Source organism: Mobula hypostoma, chromosome 3 (genome assembly GCF_963921235.1).
Source record: "Mobula hypostoma chromosome 3, sMobHyp1.1, whole genome shotgun sequence".
Classification (NCBI taxonomy): domain Eukaryota; kingdom Metazoa; phylum Chordata; class Chondrichthyes; order Myliobatiformes; family Myliobatidae; genus Mobula; species Mobula hypostoma.
In genome coordinates, this window is record NC_086099.1 from 145,610,357 (window position 1) to 145,630,117 (window position 19,761).

Here is a 19,761-nt window from a genome sequence, read left to right on the forward strand (position 1 = left end):
ACACAGGCTGATTATTAACCATACCAAATGCTAGCTTGGGTTGTCAACCATCGACTCTCTCAGCCATCGCACCTCCATAGAAGGTGTGAAACCCCTCCCATCAAAGGCGGCCACTATTATGGAGCTCCCGCTGCCCGCAGTACTGAAAAAACTACAGGATGGTGAATTATTATCATCACTTCATTCCTCAAACTGATGAACTTACGCTCCCCCTGTATAGAGCACTTAAAGGCAGTACCCCTAGTCACGTGCTTGACTGGTTAGTGGACTTGACTAGGGTATTTGATGATACCAAACAAGCTCTTTCTAATGTGACCCTACATGTGCATCCACTCCCCAGTGCACCCATAACCATTACTACTGATGCCTCAGATTACGCTGTGAGTTCTGTGCACGAACAGTTGGTTGGAGGCGTGTGGCAGCTGCTTGCCTTCAGCCGGCAGCTCTATCCACCTCCCTCCCGCCCCGACCCAAAAGGAAGTACAGCACATTTGACTGTGAGCGTCTCGATCTCTATCTGACTGTCTGCCATTTTTGTTTTCTTCTAGAGGGTCGCCATTTCACAGCGTTTGTTGACCACAAACCATTCATGTGCACTAGGGTTTCTCTCCTGTGCGATGTCTCAACTGGCTGCTCTTGCTCCATTGTGCCTGCAAACTGGAAATAGACACTGTTCTTGACTCCGCATATGGCCTCTTGCATCTGGGCTGGAAGGCCTCACAGAAACTTGTTGCACTAAATTTTGTGTGGCACAGCCTTAGAAAGGTCGTGCGTGATTGGACTGCAGCCTGTGTGGAGTGCCAGTGGGCAAAAATTAACCATGTTCAGGTGCCATTGGCACCTTTTGAGGTTCTTGAGTGATGATTTGACCATGTCAATGTGGACTTTGTCGGTTTTCTTCCCCCCTGCCCCCCACACACAGTTTCATGCACTTCCTTGCCATGATGGATTGTACTATCAGGTGGCCAGAGATCAAAGGTCATCCCTGTAGCACTGACGATGGCCGCAGACATGGCTTGGGCATTCATCAGCACCTGGGTTGCTTGGTTTGGCACCATATGTGATATTTCCTCTGACGGCAGTCCCCAGTTTATATCAGATGTCTGGGCTGCGATGGTCCAGAACCTCAGCATTATTACCCACTGTCCATTGCCCTATGCAAGCGGTTTCACCACCTCCTAAGCACTGCTGTAAAGGCTTCTCTGACAGATGAGTTTGATCGTCTCTTGGGTGTCCTTCTGGGGCTCAGTGCAATTCCAAATGAGGACCTGCAGTTGTCTGTGGCTGAGTTGGTATATGGGCAGCCATTACAAGTGCCAGGTGATTTTATTCCTGATGCCACAATGACCAGGTTGACCTCTCAACAGCGTTCCATCCTCCTCAGTAAATTCAATACCTTTTCAGTCTTTCCGACCTCCCATCATGGCATCCAGCACTCTTGGGTCCTTGTTCGCCTACATTTCCCCTTGTTTCTTTTCGTCCACCATGATGTACACCAACATCCCTTTAGGCCCCCTTAGAGTGGCAAGTTACGCATTTTGGAACAGGGAGAAAAAACTTTAATCAAAGGTAAGAGGGGTAAACCAGAATGTAATTTGGTAGATCACCTTAAACCGGCCCACCAAGTTTTGGAGGATTTCACTACCATGCCCCTGCCATCATGACTTGACCATGAGTGTGTCAACACACCTCAGGATGAGCCAGAGGCCTCTGCTGTTCCTCTGCCCACGGAACATCTGACCCGAGCCATTCGGCTCATCCAAGCTCCAGGCAGGCTCACAATGCCAGTTTTAGAGAATTCTGGGGTGTTCCGTGTAGGGTAATGTAATTGGTGGAAACGTACATAATTCACACCACTGACATTGAGTTGGGGGTCGCACTTTAAGACATGATGCCATAATTATGTGAGATTCAGTTACCGCTCTTTGTGTTCAGGCTTTGGAGTACAATAAATGGGTTGTTCTTAAACGTAATCATTTGTGAAAACCTATATGCGCGCCTCGCTACAGTAAAATGAAAACTAACATACACAAGTTATCCCGGTTCCGTGTTTATCTTTCGATTAATTTTTGGAGTTGCGAAACATAACAATTACTCGTCAGAAGTGAAGCAGTCTGTGCCTGCCATACAGCAAGAACAGAACAACATTAATGCTTGAGGAGGTGGGTAGCAAGGAGGTTCCATGTAAGCTTGGAATCTTGCAGCTGATGCAAGACTATGATTTTCTGCAATGCAATAATAGAAATCATTTGATACAGTTAAGGCTATGGTTGCTGTAATATTCTCTTTCCTCATGGTCGTAATGTTGGTGAGGTAGAATAAGCTGATAAGCATCAGATAATTTGATGTCCTTCCCACCTGGAACTAAACCTCTGGATTAGCTCTGGATAATTGTCCTGCTGACAAACTGTGTTAATTGCTCAGAGCAGACAAACATTCATCAATGGATCAAATCCAAATGTGTGTGCTCAAATTACCAGGCAATGAACACTGCAACAAGAGAAATTCTAACCATTTTTCAATGATATTGGATTGAATTACTATCCATACCATCAGTGTTCTGGATATCAGCAATTTATCAGGACCAACTGCATATATTTTGGCTAAGGACAAGGGATTAGAACTATTTTTGCAGGAAAAAAAAATCACCTTCTAACACCTCAAAATCCTCCCATCATCTACAAGCAACAATTGTGTGGTGTGATGGAATACTAGTCAAAAATCTGGTTGACCACCCCCTTCTTAGAGGCAGCTGGGAATGAGTATTAAATGCTAATAGATTAATGGACTGGCAGAATAGTGCAGACACAATCAGGAAATATGCCAGAAAATAATTCATATGAATTTAAAGAATGGGAATGTTTCACCACTTCTAAGCAAACACTTCCAGTAATTTCTTTAAAAATAAATTTAACTGACTGAGAGCAAAAACAGGTGATGCAATGGATGGATCGCACTTCCTCACCGCTCCACTCAAGCCCCTCCCCAAAACACAATAATCATTAATTATATAGAATATATATGTTCACGTGGTTTTATATTTAATTAAACATGCTTTTCCAAACATGGTCAAAACTGTGTTCTATTTATACATAGTCTTTCCTATTTAGACTAGCTCTTCAAATTCTGGAAAGTGAGCAAGATGAATTAATTTTGTTGTAGGCCATTTTGGGGTAGACGTCACTGGTCCACAGGTAAAGAGTATGTCATCTCTTAGCTGATATTTAGGTTAGGGTCTTCGATCTGCTTCCTGAGCATTTGAAGATTAAACTGTGCCCTAATAGCACTGGCAGAGTAGCTATATAGTGATTTAGAGATTAGTATTAAGTGGTTATTTTGAAAGTGAAATTACAATAAAATTTTGCTTTAAAGTTAAAGGGAGCTTTAGCTAATTTATGGTCCATTGAACAAAGCTCTGCAAGAAGATCCAATAATGTACTATTTCTAGGCATCCGTTAGTCTCATGAGACCATGGATTTGTGCCTTGGAAGGTGTCCAGGGTGCAGGCCTGGGCAAGGTTGTATGGAAGACCGGCAGTTGCCCATGCTGCTAGTCTCCCCTCTCCAAGACACCAATGTTGTCCAAGGGGAGTGGACTAGGGCCGATACAGTTTGGCACCAGTGTCGTTGCAGAGCAATGTGTGGTTAAGTGCCTTGCTCAAGGACACAACACGCTGTCTCAGCTGAGGCTCGAACTAGCAACCTTCAGATCACTAGACCAATGCCTTAACCACTTGGCCACACGCCAACACAATGTACTATTTACCCATCCCTATAAAGATTAAAATTCAAAATAAAGAGATCATTAATTTCTAGATTGAAGTATGTCCATTCCTAGCTATTTCCCGTACCTACGAAGAGGCCAATCAGATATCTATAACTAACATTTTATAATCAACCACAAGGCAGGGGAGGCAAATTTTGTTCACTACCAAATTAGATGAGACTGGGAGCCTATATAGATTCATGTTCAAATATGTCAAATACGAATGTTGCACATATACAGTGCCTCTAAGAAGTACCGCCCCGCCCCCCCCCCCGCCCCCGGAAGTTTTCATGTTTTATTGTTTTACAACATTGAATCACAGTGGATTTAATTTGGCTTTTTTTCACACTGATCAACAGAAAAAGTGCCAAGTGCCAAACACAGCACACCATCCCTACTGTAAAGCATGATGGTGGCTGTATTGTACTGTGGGGTTGCTTCACTATGGCAGGCCCTGGAAGGCTTGTGAAGGTTGAGGGTAAAATGAATGCAGCAAAATACAGGGAAATCCTGGAGGAAAACCAGATGCAGTCTGCAAGAGAACTGCAATTTGGGAGAAGATTTGTTTTCCAACAAGACAATGACCCCAAGCATAAAGCCAAAGCTACACAGGAATGGCTTAAAAACAACAAAGTTAATATCCTAGAGTGGCCAAGTTGGAGTCCAGACCTCAATCCAATTGAGAATTTGTGGCTGGACTTGAAAGTCGCTGTTCACTAACGATCCCCATGCAATCTGACGGAGCTTGAGCAGTTTTGTAAAGAAGAATGAGGAAAAATATGCAAAGCTGATAGAGACTTATCCACACAGACCCAAGGCTACAATTGCCCCCAAAGGTGCATCTACTAAATACTGACTTGAAGGGGGCGAATACTTATGCAAACAAGTATTTTGTATTTTATATTTGTAATTAATTTAGATCACTTTGTAGAGATCTGTTTTCCGTTTGACACAAAAGAGTCTTTCTTCTGTTGATCTGTGTCAAAAAAGCCACATTAAATCCACTGTGATTCAATGTTGTAAAGGTTCCAGGGAGGATTGAATACTTTTTATAGGCACTGTATGTTTCATATTTTTATTTGTACTCCTAAGTTCTTTTAGTGCAGCACAATTTAAAAAAAAATCAAGTTGTGGTTTCTTATGAACTATGGTTGTCAGATTTTGCTAAGAATAAACAAATAGGAAGGAGTCAGAATAAGAGAGAGTAACAAAGAGACTGTGGCATAAACCCTAGTATTTTCTTCTCTAGTGGTAAAAACACATTGATCACCATGTTCCTAAAGATAAACCCCTGTCCAGTTTACACTTTTATAGACAACTTAAGCAAGAATCAAAATGAGAACCATTTTATTGCTGGTATGTGACCAGAATTGATTATGGTTTGGTACCAAACATAAAACACCATATACAATAAAAGGATAATACCATAACAGACAACACAATAGCAACCAACAATTTACAAGACAACAGTTCAAACAACCATGAGCAATCTACAATTAGCAGAACCATCAATAATCAAATTTAAATAAATGTGAACATATAAGCAGACTCAATAATTATCAACAGAACAAGGAGAGCAGGAAAGACCATTTAACAGATGTTGTGCAGGAACTGTTGAGTATTACACCTGAGTGAGTTTAGTTGAGAAGCTGGAGGGCTACAAGAATGAAGCTTTGCAGATGACGTGTAGTCCTGGTGGTGGTGGACTTGTAGCATCTCCCTGAAGGCAATTTGGTGAATAGGTGACTGCTAGGGTGCGTGGAGTGAGCAGTAGTTTTTTCAGCTCTTTTTTTTTGCTCTTCCAATGAATAGGTCTTATCATGTTGGCAGTTGACAACCAATGATTTTCTTCGCTGAGTGGACCACTTGTTTCAGACTGGATCGGGTGGCGGGAAAGCAAATGGTGATAGAGATGGTCACAGCACTCTCAATGATGCTGAGTAAAAATTCATCAGGATACGCTCTGAGATGTTAAGTGTCCCAAGCTGGCGTAGGAAGAGCAATCGCTGCTGGGCTTTTCTAGTAATGAGTGTAATGTGCTCGTCCCAGTTCAATGTATTAGTAATGGTAGTCACATGAATTTGAATGACTCGACCAGTCCATACATTAATTTCCAAGGTGGAGGAGGTAGGGGGTTGTCGGTGGAAGTCAACCCTCGTTTCCAGTGTCTTGATAGTATTCAGCTCCAAGTTGGTTCGAGCACACTATGCTGCAAGGTGGTCTACCTCTCTTTGATAACAGGTCACATTACTATTAGAGATGAGACCAACTATGGTCCTGTCATCCATGAACTTTATGATTTAATGGATTTGTCTGAGGAGATCCAGTTATTTGAATAAAGTGAGAACAGGAAGGGTGAAAGAACACAGTCCTGGGGAGAGCCTGTGCTTATAGACACCAGATTGGACAAATAGGAGCCCAGCCTTACATATTGCTTTCTTCCTGTCAGGAAGTTCATAATCCATTGACAGATACTGTAGGGTACAGCTAGCTGGGTTAGCTTGCTGTGGAGCAAGTCCGGAACAATAAAATTGAAGGTGGAGCTAAAGTCCATAAACAAGATCCTCACATAGATATTGGGATAGTCCAAATAAGACCATAAGATCTAGGAACAGAAGTAGGCCATTCGGCCTATCAAGTCTGCTTTGCCATTCAATCATGGACTGATCCAATTCTTCCAGTCATCCCCACTCCCCTGCCTTCTCCTCATACCCTTTGATGGCTAATCAAGAAACTATCTATCTCTGCATTAAATACTCCCAATGCCTCGGCCTCCACAGCCTCCCGTAGCAACAAATTCACAGATGTACCACCATCTCACTAAAGTAATTTCCCCACATCTCTGTTCTAAATTGATATCCTTCAATCCTGAAATCATGCCCTCATGCCCTAGACTTCCCTAACATGGGAAATAACTTTTCCATATTTAATCTGTTCAGGCCTTTTAACATTCAGAATGTTTCTATGAGATCCCCCCTCATTCTCCTGAACTCCAGGGAATACAGCCCAAGAGCTGCCAGATATAGTAACCCTTTCATTCCTGGAATCATTCTCGTGAATCTTCTCTGAACGCTCTCCAATGTCAGTATATCCTTTCTAAAATAAGGAGCCCAAAACTGCACACAATACTTCAAATGTGGTCTCACGAGCGCCTTATAGAGCCTCAACACCACATCCCTGCTCTTATATTCTATACCTCTAGAAATGAATGCCAACATTGCATTCGCTTTCTGCACCACCAACTCAACTTGGAGGTTAACCTTTAAGGTATCTTGCGCAAGGATTCCCAAGTCCCTTTGCATCTCTGCATTTGAATTCCCTCTCCATCTAAATAATAGTCTGCCCGTTTATTTCTTCCACCAAAGTGCATGACCATACACTTTCCAACATTGTATTTCATTTGCCACTTCTTTGCCCATTCACCTAAACTATCTAAGTCTCCCTGCAGGCTCTCTGTTTGCTCAACACTACCCGCTCCTCCATCTATTTTTGTATCATTGGCAAATTTAGCCACAAATCCATTAATCCCATAGTCCAAATCATTGGCATACATGGTAAAAAGCAGCTGTCCCAACACCGACCACTATGGAACTCCACTGGAGACCGGCAGCCAGCCAGAATAGCATCCCTTTATTCCCACTCTCTGTTTTCTGCCAATCAGCCAATGCTCTACCCATGCTAGTAACTTCCCTGTAATGCCATGGGCTCTTATCCTGCTAAGCAGCCACTGCTGCTCTGCTGTCCTTCCTGCTAGTGTCCCATTCCATTTCCCCTCTCATGCCATTGTAATTTCCTTTATTCAGGAAATACTGATACACTTATTTAGTTTCTCCTTCTCAAATTTCAAAGTGAACTCAATCATATTTTGATCACTCTTCCCCAATGTTTCCTTAACCTTAAGCTCTCTTATCACCTCCAGTTCATTGCATGACACCCAGTACAGCACAGCCAATCCCCTAGTGGGTTCAACAACAAGCTGTTCTACAAGTCATCCCTTAGACATTCTACAAATTCTCTTTCTTGAGGTCCAGTACTGACCCTGGTTTTCCCAATCCACTTTCATGTTAAAATCCCCAACGATTATCATGACATTGCCTTTCTGACATGCCTTTTCTATCTCCTGCTGTAATTTGTAATCCACTTCCCAGCTGCTGTTTGGAGGCCTGTATACAACTGCCTTTATGGTCCTTTTTACCCTTGACATTTCTGAACTCAACCCATAGAGACTGTACACCTTCTGATCCTATACCATCCCTTTCTAATGAATTAATATTATTTCTTGTACACAAGGCCCCTCTGCCTACTAACCTATCTTTCCAATACACTGTATGTCCTTGGACATTCAGCTCCAAATGGTAGCCAACATGTGTGGCACCTTGTCAAAGGCTTTTTGAAAATCCAAGTACACCACATCTACTGCATCTCCTCTGTCTACCCTGCTTGAAATTTCCTTAAAAAATTGCAGTAGGTTTGTCAGGCAGGGTTTTCCTTTCATTCATAATTTTTACTACACATACTTCACTTCCCTGACACTCTTGAATGTCCAGTATACTGCAGATCTCTTCCACTGTGATAATGATGCAAAATGTGCATTCAGTTCCTCTGCCATCTCTGCGTCTCTCATTACAATATCTCCAGTGTCATTTTCTATTGGTCCTATATCTACCCTCAACTCTCTTTTACCCTTTATATACTTAAAAAAAAACTTCTAGTATCTTCTTTGATATTAGTCACCAGCTTCCTTTCATAATTCATCTTTTGCTTCCTAACAACCTTCTTAGTTTCCTTCTGTAAGCTTTTAAAAGCTTCCCAATCCTTTATCTTCCCAATAGCTTTGGCTTCCTTGTATGCCCTCTCTTTTGCTTTTACTTTGGCTCTGACTTCATTTGTCAGCTAAGGTAGTGTCTTTCTTCCATTTGAAAATTCTTTCTTATTTGGAATATATCTGTCTTGCACTTCCCTTATTTTTGTACAGTTCATACCTCCCCCAGAAGAGGCCCCAGTGATCCAGGAACCCGAAGCCCTGCCCCCTACACCAGTCTCTCAGCCACACATTAATATGCCTGATCATGCGATTCTTGCACTCGTTAGCACATGGCAAAGACAACAATCCTGAGATTACTACTTCAAATGTTGAAGAATGTAATGAAGGCACAAGTTAACTGCATCCTCAACTCATTTGGGACAAGGCCAAAGCAACTGAAGCCTGCCAGCGTTTGTACCACAGTTTCTTCATATGGACAGAAGAAAAGCAGAAAAATGCAAATAACTAGGGAATGATTGTCAAATTTTACTTGGTAGCAGTCCAAGGAAAACAAAAATAATTCATAAATGCAAACATATATTAAGAATTCCTATAGATGGCTGGCATGAGCAGGGCTGAGATCAGAAGTGGGTCTGGGAATGTGGATAGGAATAGGAGGGAGTTGTTTAACCAGGAATGAGAATACAGAGGGAGTGGCAGGAAACGTGGCTGGTGGACTAGATTGCTTCCCACCTGCTGAGGAGAACCTGCAACCCAGCCTGACCCACAACTGATCGAACCATGGGTTCAGAGACTCCACCTCCCAGCAAAGCCAGGCACTTATGATGAAATACTCCACCACATTCAGTGCTCCATAACGGCTTTTGTTATCTATGGAAAATAATGCCTGAGGATGAAGGACTCAAAGTAAAACAGACTTCATGGATTATAGCGGTACCCTGCATTCAGTAGGGTAGGGAACCTCTGTAGCCAATGAAATCTGTTTTACTTTGAGGCCTTCATGGACTGCCTCCATGGACTGCCTACAGAAGACACCTAAAAAGCCACGAAGAGGTATCATCAAAACTGCTTTAACAAGATCCATCAAACGCACTGTCAGATTAAGCATTTGATGCCAGTCTTCCCTAAATAGCAGGCTCTGCATTGAGATCCTAATTGTAAACAGTCAGGCGGCCATGTTATTCACATGCAAATAATAGACTCACGAAACAGATGCTTTTTTTGTAAGCTCTATTATGACAACAGGTTACCAGGTGGAAAGAAGAAAGAATTCATTAGTGGAAGAGTGCATTTATATGCAACAACCTGGAATGAAAATCACAATCTTTTCAATTGTTATGATAATTCCCAAGCTTTCTTTTATATTGATTTTTCATTCAAATTGGACCTTCCAATGGATTGTGTTGTAATGCTGTGTCTTCAAAGTTTTGGGAAACAGAGATCACTAGAATGTGCAGTCATTTCACCCTGGACTGATAATTGTATTATTTTCCTAACGGTGGGAGATCAGGAATTACGTAAGGGAGAAAAGGTGGTTGAAGATTTGTTGCGCATTATTGGAAGCTGGTGAGCAAGTAAAAAGCAATCAGAAAGGATAGTAGAAATTGGCTATCTTCACAATGCAAAAGTGAAGAATTAACACTTCATTTCATTCAAAATGAATCTTAGGAAAGGCTTCTTAGCCTTGAAGGACTGCAGCACAAATTCAAAAAGGAAGAGCAATGTAAAACAGCTATCATATAATTGACTTGAGGCTCTTGCATTCAGAAGATTAAAAGATGATCTAACTGAGGCTTTAAAATGAACCAAGGGATTTGTTAGTGTCAGTACAGAGAACCTATCTTTTTCAGGGGATCACCTCTTTCTCCCTCAGGCTACTCTTTATAATGAGCATAATCATTGACTAATTGACGGGCTTCCAAACCCGGGGTCCACAGGCCCCTTGGTGAATGCTAGGGGTCCACTGCATAAAAAAGGGTGGGGAACCCCTGTTTTAGACTGTTGTTATCTTTGCAGGTGGAGTGTTCAATTTCATTCCATTCCAGACTTGCACCAGTAACCAAGCAAGTGCTTTTACACACCAAGCTGAACCTGTAGAACAGCAATGGTCAGCTGTCAAATAGATGATCATTGTCTTATTCAGCAGAACTTTCACCTTCAACTCCTTTCCAATTGAACAGCAGCATCAGGGTGACCTAATTCTGATGGAGGGTTAACTGTCTCCACAGATATAATTATCTTAGAACTTACTGTTTTTATTTCAGATATACAACTTTTGCGTTTTTTCCGGACAGTTTCAGGCTGAGACTCTCCAAATGCAATCCAGAGTCCATACGAAGGGTCATGACCTGAAACATTGGCTATTAATTTTCCCCACAGATGCTGTCCGACCGGATGAATTCTTCCAGCAGTTGCTTTCCTTGTCTTTAGATTCCAGCATCTGTCGTCTTTTTTGCTTGTACTTGCAGATTTGCTTTGCTTTGCAAAGACGACAAAACTGTATTGATATCATACTGGTTTATTATTGTCACGTGTATTACGGTACAGTAAAAAGGTTGTCTTGCAAATTGCTCATACAGATCAAATCATTACACAGTGCATTGAGGTAGAACAAGGTAAAATTAAGAATGTAGAATTAAGTGTAGCAGCTACAGAGAAAGCATAGTGCAGGTAAACAATAAAATGCAAGATCATAATGAGGTAGATTGTGAAGTCAAGATTCCAGCTCATTGTACTAGGGAGCCATTTAATAATTTTATAACAGTGGCGTAGAAGCTGGTGGTACATGCTTTCAGGCTTTGGTAACTTCTGCCTGATGGAAGAGGGGAGAAGAGAGAATGCCTGGGGTAGGTGGGGTCTCTAATTATGCTTGCTGTTTTACTGAAACAATGAAATGTGTAAAGAGAATCCGTAGAAGGATTCTGTAATGTCCAGTTTAAGGCCACTTGAGAATAACCCACAGCATCGAGAAAATCAAAGTTATACATGGAACTGCCTCGGCCTCCAGATTTAATACAAAGAATTTCTATTTCACTGATGTACTGGCAGTTAGTGATTGACAATTCGTGCAGGCCAGTGCAAGTTCCTAGGTAGATCTTCACTGAAACTTGCACTTAGTGTACATTTTCCACGCATTCGTGTATTATGGTTTCCACAAGTGATGTCAGGACCCTATGTTTCAGATATTTACAGTCTAACATTTGTTTCAGACAGTCGTCAAGAAAACAAAAAGTTTCCTGGGTTAATTTGTCAGCTGGTGAAGTTGGGGTGAGACAAATTTGGTGGAAATTCAATTGTGTGCTGAATTTCACCATCGTATTCCCACAGGACCACCGTATTCCCACAGGACCATCCTATTCCCATTTCTTTTTAGCCTCTGTGAATGTAGTTGCAAAGAGGCCAAATACACAATCATAATTAAAAATGCTGGAACATTTTAAATTATAATTTTCTGGAAAGTGTCAAAACTATAGCAATTAAGGATAAGGATTTTCCTTCAAGATTTAGTAGAGAGTAAAATTATTCTGCGTCCCATGGGGTAGTTAGAAACCATAAACATGTCAACAAGATTGCTGACACTTCTTATGGGAAAACGAACTTATTGAAGGACAGTATACAACTTCTAAACTTTTTACTATATAATTAGAATTGAAAACACATCACCTTTCTGTGTTCTAGTTTTTGGTGATGCTAGGCGGATTTGTGAAACCTATTACTCCATAGGAAGGCTGTTCATCGTGTTCAATGAGGTCTCTAATAGACATTAAAAGCTGCCAATTTTAGCCACTAGCAGAGAATGGTCTGCCTCTCCAGATGTTGACCATTGCCTCAATTGGTTTACTGTTCTCACAATCTGAAACTATGCCAAGCCTCTCAGAGGAGTGGCACTGATAAATGAAACACTGTTAATAGGATTATAGGATTTAGGAATATGTTTTTGTTTTCATTTTTTTGTTTAAGAACCCTTGATTGTGCTAATATATAACCACATTTTAGATTTTACTTATGGTGCAAGCTAATTGAAAAGCTGTTCAGGCCATGCCAGACAATTTAATTCTTGTTTAAAAGACACATGGTGACTATAAATATCGCAGTCACCATTGAACAAGCTTTACAATTGACTGACAATGTCCAGATGCCCAGTAACTGGTTATATAAATCAGTTTCACACCACCCCTGTGTTGCACTTTTGCTATTTTCAGATATTTGCTTTTTAAATAGACACAGATGTCAAGCAGCTCTAAAAAGACATAGTCATTTGTAATAATTTTGAGATTGTCTATCAACCATGATGGTGAATCATTCAATTCAATCTTAAGTAATCGCAAAACATTTTCTCAAATTCTCAGTTTCCTCCATTGAGCTTGTCAATAGCATTTGTCTTTTTGAAAATTAAGAAACGATCACAATTTTTCCAGTTCTAAATTCCAGAAACTAGGTTTGGAAAACATTTAAAGCAATCTAAAGTAGCCATTTGCCAACATTTGTGAAACTGCTGTTCCTATACCCTGTTTAACATATTTAAAGCTGGATCTAACAATGTGGTTTGGATGAGGTACACTAAAGTTACATTGTGTACCCTGCAATTTAATTCAGTTACGAAAATTCAAAAGGTACTGAAACCCAGCTGTCATACTAAGATAATATATTTTCAGTAGAAAAATAAATGAGGTTTCAATCTGGCCTGGTTATTTTATAGAATCGTCAATTGCAGATAATACACCATATGCCAATGTAACATTTCACTTAGTATACTTAAATGGTTACAGTTCTTCTGGTAAAATCTTTGAGCAGTATTTGGATTCCATGATGGAATCTTTTCTGACCACATTTTGTAAGTCACATTTTATTTATATTGGCATTTTTTTCATTATTTGTTCAGAGGATTTCAGGCTTAGTTTACTCTTCTCGTTTTGGTATGGCAGCGAGACCCACAGATTCTGTTAAGCAGAGCAAATTTTGTTCCTTTGGCTGCAAGCAGTTCTCATTACAAGACACCTATGACTATAATTTAAAGTATGTCTTATTTCTTTTCTTTTCCTTTTATTTGGACATTAATTTTGCAAGGTTACAGAAAAAAAGAAACATAAAAGAGTGAAAGAAAAATCACAGAAATAGTTTACAACATTTATAAAGACTGCTGCGCATTAATAAAATAAACGTACTTGAAGTTGCATTTCTTTCTCAGTACAAAAATATCTTTTCAGTCACCTAATGAGGGAATCCCTGCAAAACTAATGTTTGCGATGACATTATTAGTCATTAGGAGTAGAAAAATGCTTGTCAGTTCCAGAAAATTTAAATTGGAATGGTAACAATTGAGATCAGTCCTGGGTATGACTCTAAACTGCAACTGTTGATGAGGCTCTGATTGGGGACTTTCAGAGCTTTGGGGAAAGTGGAGTTACCCCTTAGTCATTCATTGCTCCCAGGGCCGCTCTGACCCAGAATGGTAGCACCTGCAAGGGATCCTGCTCAGGATATGAGCGTAGGCCAACGGCAGATCTGGCAGGTTCAGTAACTGAACTTATGACAGAGAAGGTGGATGAGCTAGGACCTCAAATGTCAACGGCTATAGTATAGGCAGATGAACATTTAGGAAGAGAAATGGCGATTTCTGTAGTTCGCCCAACGGTAGGCAATAGCAAACCACTGTTGCTAGATACTAGGTTTCCTAGAATGTATTTGCTAAGAAAACCATGGTCAAAATCACAAAATATATCTCACAACAATAGCGTCAAGAGGATCTCCAAGACAATTCTGAAGATGCTTTGCTCGGTAGGGTTGATTCTGACCAGCAGGGGATCCCCGACCATCATCAAGCTACTGCTCATAAAATTCAACTAACACAAAAGAAAATTATTTCCACTTGGACTATAAGAACCCTATATCAAGCAGGAAGATTAGACAATGTGATAAACGAAATGGAAAGACTAAAGATTAACATCATGGGAATTAGCAAAGTTCGTTGGATTGTTGCCGGAACATGTCAGAATAGAAATAAAACACTAGTTTATTCTTGTGGAACATCCCACACTAATGGAGTAGGAATTCTTATGGATGAAAACATGGCAAAAAATGTTTTAGGACATTGGGCAATATCAGAAAGAGTGCTCCTTGTTAGATTCAGAGGACAACCATTTGATTTAGCCATTATACAGGTATATGCACCAACAACAGATGGAACAAATGAGGATATAGATAAATTCTATGAACAGCTTGAACAAGCAAAGAATGGATGCAAATCTCAAGATATTGTTATTGTCATGGGAGAACTAAATGCTAAAGTAGGACAAGGTGCTGATGGAAATACCATAGGAAAATTTGGACTAGGGGAAAGAAATGAAAAAGGTGAGAAGTGGATAAAATGGTGCAAGATGAATAATCAGGTCACTATGAATACCTACTTTAAAAACCATCCAAGACACTTGTGGACCTGGAAAAGTCCAGGTGATAACACCAGAAATCAAATTGACTTTATTACATTAAACCAAAGATTCAGAAACTCAGTGACTCAATGCAAAACATATCCAGGTGCAGACTGTAATAGTGACCATAACCCAGTAGTATGTCATGTAAAAGTAAAACTTAAAAAACTAAAGAAGCAAAAACCTGAACAATCCCTTGACTACTTGCAATTAATTAAAGAAGAAAACTTAAGACAAAAATTTACAATTGAAGTAAGGAATAGATTTCAAAGTCTAGAAATAGAATCTGTTGAAGATGATAGGAATCATGTAGAAATGAAATTTTTCTCTCTAAAGGATGCCTTGGTAGAATCAGCAAAGTCAGTGATTCCTAAAAAAGGAAAAAACACAAAGAATAAATGGATGACAGATGAAATCAAAAGTCGAATGGAAGAAAGCAAATCCTATAGAATGTAAGTCCTTAGATAAAAAAGTTAAAAGCTTATGTCAAAAAGCCAAAGAAGAATGGTTAAACCAAGAATGTAAGCAAATAGAAAGAATCCCTATTACTGATCCAAAAAGGTTACATCAACAAATCAAGAATATCACTGGTAAAAAGCTCCTCTGTTCTTCAGGTGGATGTTTGAAAGCAAAGGACGGTACCATTATCATGAAAAAGATGAGATTATGAACAGATGGACTGAGTATATTCAGGAATTGTTTGAAGACGATCGAAGTGAAAAACCAGAAATTAAGAAAAACATTGAAGGTCCAAGTATTTTAAAATCTGAAGTTCGTAATGGAATAAATAAGATGAAGAAAGGAAAGGCAGCAGCTCCTGATGAATTAGTAATAGAACAAATTATTGCCCTTGAAGATTATGGAATTGAAAAACTTCCTGATTTAATCAATGACATTTATGAGACTGGAATAATACCAGAAGAGATGAAAAAATCAGTATTTATCACTCTTCCTAAGAAAGCTGGAGCAATAGAATGTGAATTACATAGGACCATAAGTTTAATGAGTCATAACACCAAGATACTGGTAAGAATTTTGATGAAAAGAGCTAAAAGTAAGATACAAGCTGAAATAGGTAAAGAACAATGTGGTTTTGTGAAAGACAAAGGTACAAGAAACGCAATATTGATGTTAAGGATACTATCAGAATGAATTATTCAAGTGCAAAAAGATTTGTTTGTTTGTTTTATCGACTACACAAAAGCATTTGATAAAGTGAAGCACAATAAGTTATTTGAAATATTGCAGAAAACTCTAGATCTAGATTCGAAAGACCTCCACATAATCAGAAATCTTTACTGGGAACAAACTGCCGCTGGAAGAATAGGTGGAGAAGTGAGTCAGTTTACGAAAATCAAGAGAGGTATTAGACAAGGGTGTGTTTTCTCCCCTGATTTATTTAATGTGTACAGTGAAACAATACTACAAGAAATAAGAGTCATCTTGGGGAATCAAAGTTGGTGGTGAAAACATCAATAATTTCAGATATGTGGATGACACTGTGCTAATTGCAAGTACGGAGGAAGAACTACAAAACTTAATTGATATAATTGATGAAGAAAGTGCAAAAATGGTTCTATCTATTAATTGCAAAAAGACAAAATGTATGATGATATCCAAAAAGAAGGAGAATCCTATCTGCAGGCTTAGAATAAATGGGGAAGACATAACACAAGTACAGAACTTTTGCTACTTAGGAAGCTGGGTGACAGCAGATAGCAGGTATGACTTGGACATCGAAAGAAAAATAGGGATGGTAAAAGACACCTTTACGAGAATGAAGAGTATACTGACCAATACTAAACTAGGCTTGGCAACCCCCCCTCAGAGTACTGAAATGTTACGTTTATCCAGTTATGTTATATGGCTCAGAATGTTGGACAATATCTAGTAACATGAGGAAACAAATTGTAGCAGCAAAGATGTGGTTTTTGAGGAGGATGCAAAGAATATCATGGATGAAACGAATTTCTAATGAGGATGTCATGAACAGAGCAAACACAAAAAAAGAAATGATGTATGAGATCATGAAAAGGCACCGTAACTTCATTGGACATGTGATTAGGAAAGAGGAGTTAGAATGCACGGTAATTATGGGAAAGATTGAAGAGAAGAAAGCAAGAGGAAGACAATGACAAATGATGATGGGGACAGCAGCCAGAGAACTGGAAATGAATACCAATGAATTGATCCACTTGACCCGAAACAGGAGTGTGTGGGCCATGGCAGTCAAAGCTCAAACTGGGCATGGCACCTGATGATGATGATGGACAATTGAGATAATAATCAAAGAATATAAGGGCCTCACCAACCCAATGATTTTTTTGTAGCTAGCTTGAACTTATTTTGTTGCAACTAATTTTGTTGGCAGTCAAATTTTTCAGGGAGTATTCCCCTGAATACTATATGTTTCAATATGAATGTTTATCTCATATTCATACAGCCTTTTAAAAAATTTTTAATTCCACACAAATAATCTCCAATGCATTTAGAATATTGATGTGCTTCATGAACAAAAGTTCAGGTAAGTAGATAATTGGTGATTGAATCTGAATTTCAGGTACTTGTCTGAGCTCCTTATCACTTGACATCCTCACATTACAAAAAAGTCTATCAATCTTAATCTTAAAAGCTACAATCATAACAGCACTCACAGCATTTAGACTAGTGAAGTCCAAATTTCCATTATCCATATAATTTTAAAAGTGCATTCTGCTTTCTCACTCATAGCTTAGTTATTTTAAGAACATATCCACATATCCTTTTATTATTGGTTCAAATATCAGACGGAATAATTTCTATGCATGTTCCTTTATGAATTTTAGTTCTTCACATTCTAAACACTCTTAAATCTCTGCACACATGGGAATACAAGTGAAGCTTATGCAACAGGGCACTCATAATTTAATGCTTGAATGCTCTAAGCTCTTGTATTACTGCAAAAGAGGGAGCTTGTGTGTTGTTATCAATCCTATTTAAATTGTTCAAGCTTAATATCAGTAAACTATTCTCATTTTACTGAAACCAAAATTTGATGAAGTACTATTTAGTCTACTAAAATTTGCTGATTAAATTTTAAGCTGTGGGGCTTGGGTTTCCATTTTCCTTAAAGCAATATTATAATTTTATTGGCATAAAATTATGATTTTGCTACACAGTTGAGTGCTATTGGCTCTGAAGTTATATTGCTTAACCTGGTCAAAATGCACATGTAAGTCCTAGAGGATGTTACTGTGAATGAGCTGTTAATGGCACATGGGCCTCATTTTACTGCCCCGGTGCTGGAGGGAACCACACAAACTGATACAGCCAGCATCAATAATAAACAACAGAGCAGTATTCATTTTGCTCACCCAATGCTTTAAAACAAATGTCTGTAAGACCAAAGAGAGTTGTCCACTAATAAGTACTGCAAACGAAGATGAATGACATCAGGTGGTGATTTAGCAGGATACAATAATTAGCTGAAAATTGAAAAAGAGGCCTGATGTAATCTATCCTTTATTAATCTGCTGCTAGGTTACCCCTTCATAAACCCATATTTTGTTTATGTATTATTATTTTTTAATGCTAATAAGTTAGACCTGATTTACAATGTAAGTTGTATGTGTTTTTTTAAGATAATTAACAATTGCAGGTTTTTAAATGTTTTGGATGAGACAACATAATTTTACCAAGAGAATGATTTTCATCGATTGGAGAGTAGGTGGCAGGAGATTCATTCTTGATTTCTGCACATGTAACGTGTCATATAGTCAAAGAGCCATGTAGAATGCTAACAGGCTATTCAGCCCATCATGTCCATGCTCACCAGCACAACCTATTTCCTTCCAGGCTTGGGTGATTCTACTCCTCGTCAAGAACTTCAAAAAGGTTTCAGCAATTCTGTTTCTGAGGCTCTATCCGGTGGCCTATTCCAGGTACTCCCCTATGTCCTTACTTAATATTTTGTAGGGTTGTAGATAAGATTGTTGAGGCATCAATTATTGCCAAGATGGTTACTCATCACCACATGACAAATGGCAGGAAGTGCAGCAATTACTCCATCTAAGACTACATTGTAGTTGCCAGGTATTTGTTTTTGATTTCTCCTAACTGTCCTTCTCCTGCATCTTAGCCACTTCTTTGGGGTTAAAAATAAGTTGCTTTCTTCTTAAATGTGAGTGTTTTTGGGTCAAGGGCTCCCAAGATATAATGGGGATACAACAGTATTTTCAAGGAGATTTTGTGCATATCCTTGAACCTGCTGCTCTTGTCCAGCTGGTCATCTTCTTTTGACGGAGCTTGAAACAGAGTGAGGGCATCAGTCATGTGAATAACTTGACCTGCACAACAGAACTGACTGAATATAGCCAATAGCCTGGAAAAGGATATTGATGGTATCTTGCGTATCCTTACTCTGAGTTTGGAGAATTTTGTGAAAACCATTTTGGTCGTATCTTTTCATTGCTTGGAGTTGCCTGGTATAGGTAGCCCAGCTCTCAGAAATAGACAGACTTTTCTGACAGGCCCCAGGTCTTGATTTTCAAATATCATTTTCCTTAATTAACCAAAAGTTCCACTTTTACATTGAGGGCAAAAATGAATTTTATGATCAATGTTCACTTTACTGTGAGGTGATCCCAAGATATAAGAAGTAGTCCACTTTTTCCAGGTTCTCACTATGAATCTTTATTGTTACAGGCCGGTGTTGTACACGAGAGGGATTAAGACGGCATTACCAACTGCTGGTTCAAAAGACAAGAAATTCAATGAAAATCATTACTAATAACACTTTTTCTGAAGTAAATTGTGGTAAATTAT

The 19,761-nt window shown here is 39.3% G+C and overlaps 1 protein-coding gene across 6 annotated transcripts in view; it reads right to left on the bottom strand.

Annotated features, from left to right (window-relative positions):
- LOC134343574 (uncharacterized) overlaps positions 1–19,761 on the bottom strand; it is a 219,139-nt gene that overhangs the window by 129,400 nt on the left and 69,978 nt on the right. The window lies entirely within an intron of this gene.